The 15,002-nt window shown below is 38.5% G+C and overlaps 1 protein-coding gene across 2 annotated transcripts in view; it reads left to right on the top strand.

Moving 5' to 3' along the window:
- Nucleotides 1–15,002, top strand: part of PRICKLE2 (prickle planar cell polarity protein 2) — a 174,236-nt gene that overhangs the window by 81,202 nt on the left and 78,032 nt on the right. The window lies entirely within an intron of this gene.

The raw sequence follows: 15,002 nt of genomic DNA, 5'->3' as shown, positions 1-15,002 counted from the left end.
TACAGGAAGAGAGACCTGCAATTGGAGCTCTAGCTTTCAAGACAGGTATCTCCAACCTTTACAGTAAATTCACTCTGGGGTCCTAAAGTTTGGGACTTGGCCTCTTACTTAGACTTCCTGCATAAATTCACAACTGCACACCCTTTCTGCTGACTGGGCAGTCTACACTGTAGCCTGGTGTGAGAGTTGATGTAGTATCAAGATGATCTCCTCTGCCTTATGACGCAGGAGATATTTTGAGTAATTTCATGGGATGATTGGATTAATCCACCACCAAATCAGCAAGTAACTAACTTCCTTCCTCAATCTGTTTATCTGCCTGTGCCTTCATTTATTCATTCATTTGTGCATTCAGCCATTTATTCGTTCAACAGTTGTTTATTAAGTACCCATACGTGCAAGCTGTTAGTATAGGTGTGATTTCAATATGGCAGTTTTCCGGGTCCAATCAAAAACTGGAGCTTTCCAACACCAGTCTTTATATGTTGCTTTAGGTGGCCTGGAGCCATACAAAGGTAGATGTAGAAAGTGTTTCATGGAAGACCCATGCAGACATCAGGCTTTGTGCTGGTCTCCGATAACTTCTGTCTTTTGAGTAACTATCCTTCTGGGCTCATAAGTGTTTGAGAGTCTAAGCTTCGATGATAACTAGCTCTGTGTTCAAATTTTAGCTGTGCTGCTTTCCAACATCGGCCAAGTTAATTCACCTCCCCAAACTTTCATCTCATCTTCTGAAAAATAAGGATGTCAGTACTTAACTACAGCATAGTTGTGAAAATTAAATGAAACAATGTTTTAAACATTTGTGGTTTTTAAAGTGGCTGCTCTTAGTTTTCTTTTCCATAGTCAAAAATTGGAAATAACTCAAAAGTCTATCCACAGGTAAATGGATAAACATATTGTATTATATCCATGTAGTATACTACTACTTTACAATAAAAGTGAATGAACTGTTGATCTATGCAAAGTGAATCAGAGTCTGAGAATCATTATTCCAAATGAAAGAAGCCAGGCAAAATAGTACACACTATGACATTTCATTTATATAAAACTCTAGAAAATGCAAACTAATCTGTAGTGACAGAAAGCAGATCAATGGTTACTTGGGGATGGGGAAATGAGAGGGAGGAACGACAAAAGGATTGACGAGAGTTCTGGGGGTGATAGGTACATTTGCTATCTTGATTATGTTGATGCTTTCATGGGTATATACATATGTTGGAACTTACCAAATTGTATACTTACATGTGATTTATTATATGTTGATACCTCGATAAAGTGATTGAATAAATGAATGAATGAAGTTACTCTTTAGCAAACAGGAAGGCAAGCTTCCTCCCATGCCAATGGTGGAGGCTTCCTAAGGTTTCATCAATTGCCTCAGGGAGTAGCTCAGTCTTTTGCCAAGCTTTTGTCAGAAAGAACTGCTCAGTATTAATCATGCACAATGAAAAGGAGATTTGGGGTAGAAACTCATCAACATCCAGATGGATGGCACAAGAAAATGAGTTCCACAGACTGGCTCATTTCATAATCTCTAAGCTCCCAAGGACAGTGCCTAACACGTAGTTGGCACTCAGTAAATAGTGGTGGTAGTTGTTATTGGTATGGCAATTATTAGAGTGGTACAAAAGTAATTACTGTTTTTGCCATTACTTTTATCAGATAATCTAGCTTGGGGACTGACTTTTCCTAATTCTTAGTTGGGAGGCTGTCTTTTCCTAACTTACTGAAAGATACCAAAAATTCTAGCAGCAACCTAGGGGGGTCTGTAAACATTAACTTCCCTGCAATCCTCGGGTCCTGAGAAACCTTTCTGACTCTTGCCAAAGGGAGTTAGGAAAAAAGAGGTGGTGTCTCCATCCTCACTGGATCCAGTGTTTGGTGAGAAGGTAATAATTTCCTCAGGGTTGATGATCAAAATTGTGAACACTTAATCTCTGTATGTTCCCAAGGACAATATCTAACATGTAGGCCCTAACATTTGGGCTTCTATTATAGTCTCCTTTCTCTTCCATCATTATGTAAGTTATTGCAAGAATCATAGCCTTAGAGAGGCAACCAGGGAAAAAAGCTGCAGTGCCAACCAACTAAGTTTGCCAACCACTTGGCAATTCTATGTGTGTTGAGAGAGAAGGTCAAATGACATGGATAAATTTGAGGTTGGGCTTGAACATAGTTGTGAAATATCCATCTTCTTTTGTGCCCCATTGCTGTGTGGATAGTCAAGAATTCATCTGGATGGTGAATATGCCATGAGAAACAGCTCTTCTGGCCTGGAACAGTGACTCATACCTGTAATCCAAGCTACTTGGAGCCTGAGACAGGAGGATCGCTTGAATGATGGCTTGAGTCTAGGAGTTTGAAACCAGCCTGGGCAGCATAGCGAGATTCCATCTCAAATTTTTTTTTAAATCAGTCGGTCATTGGTGTGGGCCTGTAGCCCCAGCCATTCAGGAGGCTGAAGCTGGCAGATTGCTTGAGCTCAGGAGTTCAAGGCTGCAGTGAGCTATAATAGCACCATTGCATTACAGCTGGGTGACAGAGCAAGGCCCTGTGTCTTAAAAAAATAAAATTAAAATAACTAAACATAACTAAAAGAAACAGTTCTGCTGAAATATGGTCAGTGGGACCATTTACTGTGGTCTTTCTCAAGCACAGTAATTAAGAGCCATGGCTGTGGTATCAGACGCAGCTGGGACCTGATCCAGTTCTGCCACTGTCCAGCTATATTTATGATTGGAGCAAGTTGTTTTACCTTGTTGAGGTCATTCTTTCTCATCTATAAAATGAAGACAGTAATGTTTCCTGCCTTATAGAGCACTTAATCAGTACCTGGCATTTCAAGAAATGTGTATCTTTCCAGACTAGAATGGCCAATTGTTTTGAAAACACTTTTCTTGGTAAGGCCTATCTGGGGAAACAAGACTGAGATCTAAGTCTGAAGTTCTTGTCCATAGATGTTGGGGGCAAGAATTAAAGCATTCTAAGATATAAGCAAAACAAGACAGAACAGAAATTCTTAAGCCCAAACCTTGGATTTAATATTTAAGAAAACAGTCTCAGAGAACATACGTGACTTGCTCATTGTCGCATAGGGCCAGTGCTTAGGGAGCAGTTAATATACCACTCTTCCCCTACGACATCAGGGTAAATACCCAGGGAATGTAGACTGGGAAGATACACAGAAAAGAGAGCATTCAAGTGCAGAAAAAGTCATGGATCAGAAAAGTTTGTTTTCAGGCAGTGATCAAGTGGCCTTGACCAAGTTTCTTTGCATCTTCTAGCTTCTATTTCCCATCTGGAATGTAAAGATGTGAAATATTTTCTTTCCATTATAAAGTAAAAATAAACATGGCAATGTTTCCAAATTGTTAGAAGAAAGATGATAGAGTTCATGAACAGTAATTAGTTTTGCTATGATATACTCTATAGCTTTCATAAGTTTTGCCTTTTTGGTCTATCAATGTCGAATGAAGGCAACTTAAAATCTTTCTCTGTAATTATAGATTTGTTTTTCCTTAGATTTCTGTTTTTGCTTTATGCATTTGAGGCTATGTTTTTAGGTGCCCACAAGTTATAGTATGTAATATATAACATAACCTATGGTTATACTATAGTTTTGATAGATTATTCTTTTGTAACATTCCTTATAAATATATGTGTTATTTATTTTTAGTTTATTTTAACATAAAATAACTTTTAAAATTTTATGAACAGCTACATAATATTTTTTAGGAATAGAAGTAGTAAACTGGTGGCCATTATAAAACTGGTCAATAAATTGTATCACTAATAATTTTGAAATGACCAAGGTTCTATTAATTGTAACATCCCTTTATATCCTGACTAATTGTATTTGTTCAAATTCTGGTTTGTATAATACTAACATTGCATACTGGCTTTCTTTTGGTGAGTAATTGCAAGACTATGCTTTTCCATTCTTTTATTTTAAGCCTTTTCTTATGGTTTTAAGTGGGACTGTGCAAGCAGCACATGATGGATATTGCATTCCTATTATTCCAAACTGATAATCCATCTTTTAATTGATGGGTATAATACATTTAAATTTATTATGATAACTTATATAATCATTCCTACCGCTTTATTTTCTATTTGCTATCTTTTTTCCTCTGCTTTTTTCTGTTTTCTTGGGTTCTATTTTTTTTAATGAAGCCTTCCCAGTTTTCTTCATTTTCCTTTGCTTGGTGGAAAGCTATAGAATATATTTCTATTCTTAGAGTGGTTATTCGCCATTTCTTAACATCCAGCCACACTGGATCCTTGTCTTAGTCTGTTAGCCACTTGTCTTAGTCTGTTTTGTGCCACTATAACAGAATACCTGAGACAGGGTAATTTATAAAGACCAGAAATGTATTCTCTCACAATTCCAGAGACTGAAATGTTCAGGATCAAGGCACCAGCATCTGGTGAGGGCTTTCTTGCTGCATCCTCAGGTGGTGAAAGGCGAAAGGGCAAAAGAGGGAATATATCCCCACATGGCAGAAGAGCAGAAGAGATGAACCCACTCCAGCAAGTCCTTTTTTTTTTCTTTCTTTCTGAGACAAGGTTTCATTCTGTCACCTAGGCCAGAGTGCAGTGGTGCAATCACAGCTCACTGCAGCTTCAACCTCCCTGCACTCAGATGATCCTCCATCCTCCCACCTCAGCCTCCCAGGTAACTGGGACTGTAGATGCACACAACCACTCCCAGCTACTTTTTGTATTTTTTGTAGAGACAGGGTTTCATCATGTTGCCCAGGCTGGTCTCTAACACCTGGACTCAAAGGATCTTCCACCTTGTCCTCCCAGAGTGCTGAGATTACAGGTGTGAGTGACCACAACCATGCCTGGCCACAAGCCCTCTTTATGTCCGCATTAATCTATTCCAAGCAACTTCCAAAAGGTCCCATCTCCCAACACTGTTTCATTGGGGAATAAGTTTCCAACACATGAATTTGGGGGGACACATTCAGACCATAGGGCCACTCTTCAAGAACTCCAAGCTTCCTCCCACCTTATGCCTTTGCACTTGCTGTGCTTTCCTCCTTCTTTCACTTTTAACAAAGCTCCAGTTATTCAGCATTTTTGTCTTCCTTCTTAATAGTGATCTTCTGTGACACACGTTTTAATGCCATATCTTAGATTACCCATGAAAGATTTTTCTTCCCATCTTGAGTAGCCTGCATCTCAATATACTTCTGAACCAATTCACCAGACCTTGGGTTCATATTCACTCAAGCCAAAGTAAAATATAATTTTGGGTAGTTTCTCTTTAAAACAAAATCATATGAATACTAAGAATTTTAAGATCATTTTATGTCTGTTATTTTTCACACATCTTTGCTCCCTTCACTTAACACATTAACAACGGATTCTGAAACTCCCATTTTCAAAGGTTACTTCCTAAACATGTGGTAGAAAAGTTAAGATTGGTTTTTTTTTCTTTTCAATCCATTTTCTGCCTAGTTTCCGAAAGGGTCTGGAAGAGCTGTCAGTAGAATAACTAAAACAAGGGGAAAGCATGCTATAGGCAACAAAGAGAAAGGACATAATTATAATAGATAAGCAAAACTAAAGGGCACTAGTAGAGTAAGGCAGTGTTGTTGGCTAACCACCTAACAGTATCTCCAGTTTTGGATGAAGACTGTGATAGCAAGAGGATGAGCGTTGTTTTAGTCTGGATGTTGGGACTGTCGGGATGCGGAAGGGTGCCTGCCAGAACTGCTTTTTTGGGTCTGAGCCTCATTGATGCTGAGTGCTTGTCTCTCACAATTGTTGGCTAACACCTTTGGTTGCTTCTCATGCCACTCCTAGAGCAATCAGAAGACTCTGTTGTGAGCCAGGAAGAGGTACTGTATAAACGGAATTCTATAATCTGTAAAATATAACAAAGTGAATGGCCTGAGACTAATAATTCAGAAGCTATAACTTGCCCAATTATCAGTGGTGATTTATTTCCTAGGTCTTCTCAATGAAAATGCTACACACAAATGAGTTCCCAGATCATTTCATTTGTTATAGATTCTGATTGCTGGGGCCAGCATCTTCCCTGTGATCCTTGATTGTCTTATTAAAAACAGAAGGAAAGTTGCTTATGAAAGGACTTAAATGTAAGTGTAGACACACTGTCTGACTCATTTTCTCCCCATTGATTTTCACCATAATTTCAGAGAATTTACCACAGAAAAACATTTGTTCCCAACACGTAATAAAAATCACTCTCGGCTGGGCAGTGGCTCACGCCTGTAATCCTGGTACTTTGGGAGGCCAAGATGGGTGGATCACGTGAGGTCAGGAGTTTGAGACCAGCCTGGCCAACATGGTGAAACCCCGTCTCTACTAAAAATACAAAAATTAGCCGGATGTGGTGGCACATGCCTGTAATCCCAGCTACTCAGGAGGCTGAGGCAGGAGAATTGCTTGGACCCAGGAGGTGGAGGTTGCAGTGAGCAGAGATAGTGCCACTGCACTCCAGCCTAGGTGACAGAGTGAGACTCTATTAAAAAAAAAATCATTCTCAAATTGTCAAATTTGTAGATACTGAAAGGAAAATGGTGGCTTCCAAGGGCTGAAGGGGAGGAGAATGGGAAGTGAGTGGTTAATGAGTACAGAGTTTCAGTATGGGAAGATAAAAGAAGTTCTGGAGAAGGATAGTGGTGGCGGTTGCACAACTATGTGAATGTATTTAATGCTGCTGAAAAATGGTAAAAATGCTAAATTTTATATTCTGTATATTTTACCGCAAAATAAATAAACACATACATACATAAATAACTCTCAGGAATTGGAGCAGTCCCTTCAAGGACCACATGGTCTTTGTTGAGGATGAACCTGGGCACGTTAACTTCTCTTGCACAGACCAAAGAGGAAACAAATTCACCAAGCCTGAGTTAGTTCCCATAATCCTCATTATATAACATACGCACATAACATTCAAAGTATGCACATTACTCAATAATGCAGTTGATTTCTACCTTCTTTGGAGTTCAAACTGATCCATGTGGCTTTCATGATTAAGCAGCCACTCTGGCCTGTTTAGTATTTAAGGTTTTAGCAGGAATTGCAAGCTTGAAGAATGAACTGTGACTACACTGCTCATTGATTCATCAAATACATAGGACAGAGTGTAATCCTTTGACTAGTTTTGGGAGACAGTGGGGTGAAATGGATAGAGAATGAGCTTTGAAGTCAGACCTAAATTTAAATCCTGGCTCAGCCCTTTACTCCTTGATGATCAAATGGTTTATAATTTTGTTGATCCCCATTTTTCATGATTCTGTATTTGCAAATGTGCCCACTTGCCAAAATTTATTTGTAACCCCAAAATCAATACTTGCAGCAGCACTTTCATGGTCATTTGCAGACTTTACTTGTACCCTCAAAATCAATATTTGCAGCACTCTCGTGGTCATTAACAGGCATACACTGAGGGATAAAAAATTTGAATTGCCTAATACATACATGGCCAGCTGAGGTAGAACAGCTAATTCTATGCTTTCTTATTCCAGCTCACAGACTGAATAAACAAGTGGTCTATTTAGGGCCACTTTTTTGCATCCTATGCTTTTTGTTGGTGATTTCACTGTTTAAAATAGCCCCAAGCATAGTGAAGTGCCATCTAGTGTTTCTAAAAGCAAGAAGGCTGTGATGTGCTTTATGGAGAAAATACGTATGTTAGGCCAGGCACGGTGGCTCACACTTGTAATCCCAGAACTTTGGGAGGCTGAGGCAGGCGGATCACCTGAGGTAGTGAGTTCGAGTCCAGCCTGACCAACATGGAGAAACCCCATCTCTACTAAAAATACGAAATTAGCCAGGGATGGTGGTACATGCGTATAATCCCAGCTACTCTGGAGGCTGAGGCAGGAGAATCACTTGAACCCAGGAGGTGGAGGTTGTGGTGAGCCGAGATCGTGCCGTTGCATTCCAGCCTGGATGACAAGAGCGAAACTCAGTCTGAAAGAAAGAGACAGAGAGAGAGACAAAAGAAAAAGAAGAAAGAAGAAAGAAAGAAAGAAAGAAAGAAAGAAAGAAAGAAAGAAAGAAAGAGAAAAAAGAAAATATGTACGTTAGATAATCTTCAGTCAGGCATGAGTTATAGTGCTATTGGGCATGAGTTATAGTGCTGTTGGCCATAAGTTAAATGTTAATGAATCAACAATACATATTAAGTAAGTTGCCCTTAAACAGAAACACACATGAAACAAGGTTATGGATTAATTGGTTAACGAAAATGTTGGGACCAGAGGCTCACAGGAACCTAACCCCATATTTCTCCTAGGAGGAATGTTTAGTATTCAGAAATTCAGTGTTTGCTGTGATTTTATAGCACATAACTGCCATGAATAAAGAGAATCACTTGTGTTTACCTTTGCAAAATGTAATATCCTGTTTACATAGTACTCTGTTCTTTCCCTGCTGTGGCAGGGATTATGGCTATTTACAAATGGTTGGTTCCTTCTTCTTCCAGGCACAAAGGGGGAATGTACTTTCTCATTCCGTTTAAAGTTAGGCATGTCCATGAGACTTGCTTTCACCAATGAAACGTGAACAGAAGTCACATGTATCATATCCAGGAAAAAAGCTTTTCACTGCCAGTGTTCAGCTCCAACCATCCTTTTCTCTGCTGCCATCCTCATGGAGGCATATCTCCATATAGAGCCCCCATCACCTGGGTCTCTGCCTACCTATAGGAGGATACAGTGTGAGACAGAAATAAAATCATGGTATAGATAAGGGTTTAAGATACAGAATATATACAGTTCAACAAGAAGACAACTCAGTTAAAAGATGACTGAAGGACTTCAATCAACATCTCTCCAAAGACAATATAGGGTCAGCTGATAAGCACATGGAAAGATGTCCAACATCATTAGTCATTAATATAATGCAAATCAAAACCACAATGAGATACTGCTTCACACCTACTAAGATGGTTATAATTTTAAAAACTGGAAAATAAATGTTGGTAAGGATGTGGAGAAACTGGAATTTCTGTGCATTGCTGGTGAGAATGTAAAATGGTGCAGCCACTTTGGAGCACTGTTTGGCAGTTTCTCTAAAAGCTAAACAGAATTACCATATCATCCAGTAATTCCACTCCTAGGTATATATGCAACATAATTGAAAGCAGAGATTCAAACATAATTGTACGCCAACATTCACTGAAGCATTATTCACAGTAGTGAAAAGGTAAAAACAACCCAAATTCCGTCAACAGATAAAAATGGATAAACAAAATGTGGTATATACATGCAATGAAATAATAGCCACAAGCAAAGTTCTGACACATGCTACAACAGAAATTAGCCTTGGAAACATACTAGGTGAAGTAAGCAGACACAAAGGACGAATATTGCATGATTCCACTTATATGAAGTATCTAGACTAGGCAGATTCATAGAGACAGACAGTAAATTAGAGGTTACCAGGGGCTGAGGGGAGGAGAAATGGGGAATTATTATTTATTTGGTGTAGAGTTTCTGTTTAACATGATGAAAAAGTTTTGTGACGAGATAGTGGTGATGATTGCATGATATTGTGAATGTACCCAGTGCCACTGAATTGTACACTTAAAAATGGTTAAAATGAGGCCAGGCATGGTGGCTCACGTCTATAATCCCAACACTTTGGGAGGCTGAGGCAAGTGGATCACCTGAGGTCAGGAGTTCGAGACCAGCCTGGCCAACATGGTGAGACCCTGTCTCTATTAAAAATACAAAAAACTAGCCGGTGTGGTGGTGAGTGCCTGTAATCCCAGCTACTCGGGATGCTGAGGCAGGAGAATCACTTGAACCCGGGAGACGGAGGTTGCAGTGAGCCGAGATCATGCCATTGCATTCCAGCCTGGGCAACAAGAGTGAAACTCTGTCTCAAAAAAAAAAAAAAAAGGTTAAAATGGCAAATCTTGTAATGTGTATACCACAGTAAAAAATTTTAATTAAAAAACACTGCAGTACCAAACTAGTGATATTTTGGTGGTGTTTGAGATATTGTGTCATACTCTAGCTCATCCAAACCAAACCTTCTTTCCTGTCTGTTTCTCTAAAGTGGCATAATATAGGCCCTTTAGGGTTTTATGGCTATATGCAAACTATAAACCGCAGGCCAAGATATTACCTTCACTGATCTTTTGGCGTTTTGGAACAGGAAAGACTGAATTCTCACAATTGTTTTTATGATTCATTTGAAACTTAGTGGGCAAGGCAAGTTACTCAGGCTGAAAGTAGCCGTGGTAGTCAGAAATATATCCTTTGTAATGTATAAGTGAGTTCCTTCATTTTCATATTTTCTGGTCACTTCTCAATCATGTATTTAATGTGCAGAAATGAAACTGCCTTAAATGAACTGACTTGAAACAAAGGTTACCTGTTTTCTAAAATGTGTTTCCAACAATGTCCTGTGATCAGTAAGCTCCAGTCTCTTGCAAAAAGAATTCTTTCTTTGGATTATAGCATGTGTCATTATGAATCACTTTGGACACTTGAAAACTTGAATTGGTCCTAGAATTTCCTTCTGTCTTTGCTTTCTAAACTTTATTTAAACTGGCTTTGCATAACCCTGTGAAACTAATAGTAATAGAGGAGGGTAATGGACTAATTATGTTATATGTGAAGTGCAGAATCAAAAACAATGATTTAAAATGCACAGAAAAGATACCATGTAGGACACTCCTAAGGACTCCACATAAGAAACAGATAACTCAAAATTCAGATATTCTTTTGAGACAGATTGCTAGGTGTCACCCAGTTTTAGCATCTCCTCTTTTCCTACTAATGGAAGCTGATTGTATTCTGGGCAGCAGTATGCCCTACTAAGGACCCTGTTTCCTAGCTTCCCTTGCAGCTAGTCCTGTTCAAGGAATTATAAATAGGAGGTTAGTACTTCTAGTAAAACTCTTTAAATGTTGTTGATCCATCTGCCTCTTACCCTTACCCACCTTCTTACCTCGAACGTGAATGTGATGGTTGAGACTCCAGTAGCCATTTTGCAATTTTGAGCATAGATGTCACTAACACATGGATGATGGGTACAGAAAGACAGGAAGAGCCTAGATGCTTCATGGTTTTTATAAAATGCCAAACCAGTCCTAGGCCACTATTCTCAGGTCATGATTACTAGCAGCCCAAAGCAATTATAATTTCTAGTTTTGTTGTTATTTTTAATAATAATAAAACTAATCTGACAATTATGTACAGCCTTATAGTTCACAGTGTATTTTCATTCTTTTGTCACTTTATTTTAAAATATGTTTATTTTTATTACATTTTATATTGAACACCAGCAAAGAAAATAATTGTAATAATTTCAAATTGCAATACCTGGATTCAACAAATATCCTGTATAATCAATTATACCAGTCAATATCTAGAAATGTATGTAGATGTAATGAACAAAATGACTAAACTATAAATCTAAGGGAACTTAAAGCTGTGATCTTTGTTAACTTAAAAAAATTCAGTTTCATATGAAGAAATTCAAGAAGAAAATTTCGGGACCCTTGATCAGAAGCTTGCAATGGTTGTTGTACTACTTTGGTGTAGACAAATATTCAAATAAGGCCAAGAAAGAAGAGTGTTTCCATTGAAGACACGATCTAAGAAATAGGTGAACTGGTGTTCTGTAGAAACTAACTAGCTAGCCATCAAGATATTTCCACTAAAGACTCCTTACACTAGCAACTAACCATGTTTAAAAAAACCTTAGCCAGTATTACAAAAACAAAACATTTAGAGTAGTGTTCGTGAATACAACCATAATAGGTTCCTTGCCTTCTACAAAAATAATCATCTTTGAAATGCTAAAAGCAGGTTCCAGCTGGGGTTCCTCTCTGTGATGAGAAGGTGCAGATACACATGGGGTGATCCGCTGATTTACCTTCTCAAAGTATTCTTTGGAAACAGTTTGATTTGACTTGATTGTAGGAGACTCTAGTGTCCAGTTTGCTGGGCAGACTTCTCCATGGGTTTTTTTACAAACTGGAATGCCTTTACCAAGCAGAGGGTGTCTTCCACGTTTTAGCCCACTGGGAGGTCACTGACACTCAAATGCTTGATAAATTCATGGGGTCAATTATGAAGACTCCTCTTAGTGCAAACCAGGACCTTCTAACAGCACACCATAGTCTCAGGAAATGTGTTTAATTAAATCTGAGAAAAGTGTGATGTTCATGTGGCCCAAACCACCATTCTTTCTTGGTATATTTATCCAAGCAAGATGGCTAAAGTGGGAATCCACTAAGACTGCAACAACTTCACAGTTCACATTGTAAAATTCATTCTTTATCACTAAAAGCAAGAAATTGTTGTCGACACACAAAGGTGAAATCCAAAGGATAGAAGAAAAGCACCAAACATTTCCCCTCATTATCATCAAGGCTTAGATCTTTGAACTCTCCATTGACAAAGGCTGTACCTTTAAAATAGAGTGACAGCAAGTGCATGGTATGAGGAAACTTGTGCCAAAGGCGAATTCTGCTCGACCAGAATCAGACCACAATATGTTTGTCAAACATGTTTTCCCCAGAAGCCACAGTCCTAAGGACTGCAGACACAGGATGGTGCGCACATGTCGGTCAACTGAAGCCAGGGACAACCTTCCCACAGTGGCCACCATCTTCAGTGCATGCAGGAGCCACCTTTTCATCACTTTAAATCCTCACAATAACTCTATGAGATGAATACAATTATTCTAGTCCTAGAGATAAGGACACTGAAGCCCAGAGAAGGTAGTTAACTTGGCCAAATATTGCACGCTTAGAATTTGTCATGGTTAGGACTCAAACATTCAACATCAAATGCAGTTTCTTTCTCCTATACTGTAGGTAAATATTAACTCAGTTGATACCGGAGTAGCTATTCCCAAAGTGGAGAATCTTTTTTTTTTCTCTATTAAGTAAGAATCACTGACCTGCTAGAACACAGTTTGATAACAGCATACTAGCATAAAAAAGGAGTTTTATTAAGGTTTGGGCGGGGGTTTTGTTGTTGTTTTTCTTCTTCATGGGGAACTACACTATGTTTAACTCACATCCTCTTTACTTTGAGAAAACAAAATACCTGCCGATACATAAATAATTGTGAGTGTTCATCAGTTCTTATTATTCCTGGGAGTTTAGAAAGGAAACAGGAGGGAGAAAAGAAAAGGGTAGTTTAGAGAAAGGGCAAAATTCTGGAGATTCGGAAAAGGCTGGGAGACAGAAGAGCTGTGACTATTCTGAAGTATGTGTCAACTGAGATAGACAACTTGGCTTAATGTGTGATTTGCTGGGACTGTTGAAGACAGAGTTGGGCAACAGATAAGTTGTCATCATACTCTTCGAAGTGCTCTTTAGCTGTTTAATCTCATTTACAGCTCTTCTACTGCTCTTTTTACTTTTTAAAAGAGAATTTGCCAAGGATACTGCCCATTTAGGCTTCTGACAGAATGCTAGAGCTGGCCTCATACTGCCTTGCAAGAGCCAATTGGTCAGTTTTCAGGAATTTTGTAAATCCAATGTTAAATACAGCCATTATGAAAATTTAATTATATAAACTTATAATTAAATAAATTATATTTTTTAAAGATGACAAATACTTGAAATTCATCACTTCCTAATTAATTTATCCTATTTCACTGTTATCTATGTTCTTGAGACTGTTTTGCCTATTATATCTGTATAGTGGGAGTACTGTGTGATGGTATGCTATGTATAGCTCTTCCCAATTCCACATCCGATGACATCACATTGGTAGCTTGAATGTGGGATTCATAGTGGGATCACATACCCTATGGAAATTGGCAAATGCTACAAATCAGTACCTAACTTATTTTTTATTGAATCTTTGTAGTGTTTCTGTCTACCTCTTATGGCTTTTGCATTATTTTAACTTTGTATTGTAGTCATTTGTCTACTTGTCTTATACCCTCTGCCAAATATAACCTCTTTCCACCTAGGGGTGGTTTCCCATTCATGTGTGTATTCTTTCCCCACAAGCACTCAACAGTTCCTTACACTTGCGTATCACAGATAACAGAATAGCACAGACTGGGTGGCTTAAACAACAGAAATTTATTTTCTCACAGTTCTGGAGTCCAAAAGCTCAAGATCAAGTTGTCAGCAGGGTTGATTTCTGGTGAGGCTTTTCTTCCTGGCTTGCAGATGGCCTTTTCTCTGTGCATGCTCCTGGTTATCTCTTCCTCTTCTTACAAGGACGCCAGTCTTATTGAATAGGGCCTCAGCCTTATGACCTCATTTAATCTTAATTACCTCCTTAAAGGCCCTATCTATAAATATAGTCACACATAGGGGTTAGGGATTTGATATGTGAATCACAGGGGATACACAATTCTGTTTATGACATAGACATTGATGAATTATGCATTAGACTGCTTCAAAGCCAAGAAATATAGAGCCTTCAGCCTGTGCCTCTCTCTTTGTTAGTTACACGATATCATTTGAGCCTCTTATTAATGCTTCAAGGTAGATATTATTGTCCCCAATTTACAGATGGAGATATTAACTTTCTACAAGAGATAAAATAACTTGCCCAACTACATGCAGATGGTAAGTGTTACATCCATTATTGGAACCCAAATAATCTGACTGCAGAGTCCAAACAGGTTACCCCTATAAGAAACTGCCATCCTGCTTTTTTCATACTTATGTATGTGTGTATTTTATCTAAAGGCAGTATTGAAACTGTTGTCAAATGAAGTTAGCAACTGTTGGGGAATTTTTAATAGGGCATATACGCAAATGCGTAGACAATCTGCAAAGGGTGTTTTGATAAAATTGGGATGAGGGAGTCTATTTAAGTGTAGCTTAAGTAGAAAATGTTCAAACCCCAAGTTCTTCCATTTCTGCAACCTTTTCTTTAACACAAGATAAAATAAATGTCAGATAATGCTCCAGACTAAATGGAATGTATTTTCTAACAAAACATTGAAGTTTAATATTCTAAATAAAATAATAAACAGGGTTGGAAAGAGTGGGCATGTGAGAACTAACAGGCATAGGA

Source organism: Gorilla gorilla, chromosome 2, assembly GCF_029281585.2.
Source record: "Gorilla gorilla gorilla isolate KB3781 chromosome 2, NHGRI_mGorGor1-v2.1_pri, whole genome shotgun sequence".
Lineage (NCBI taxonomy): Eukaryota > Metazoa > Chordata > Mammalia > Primates > Hominidae > Gorilla > Gorilla gorilla.
This window is presented reverse-complemented; position numbering and strand designations above follow the sequence as displayed.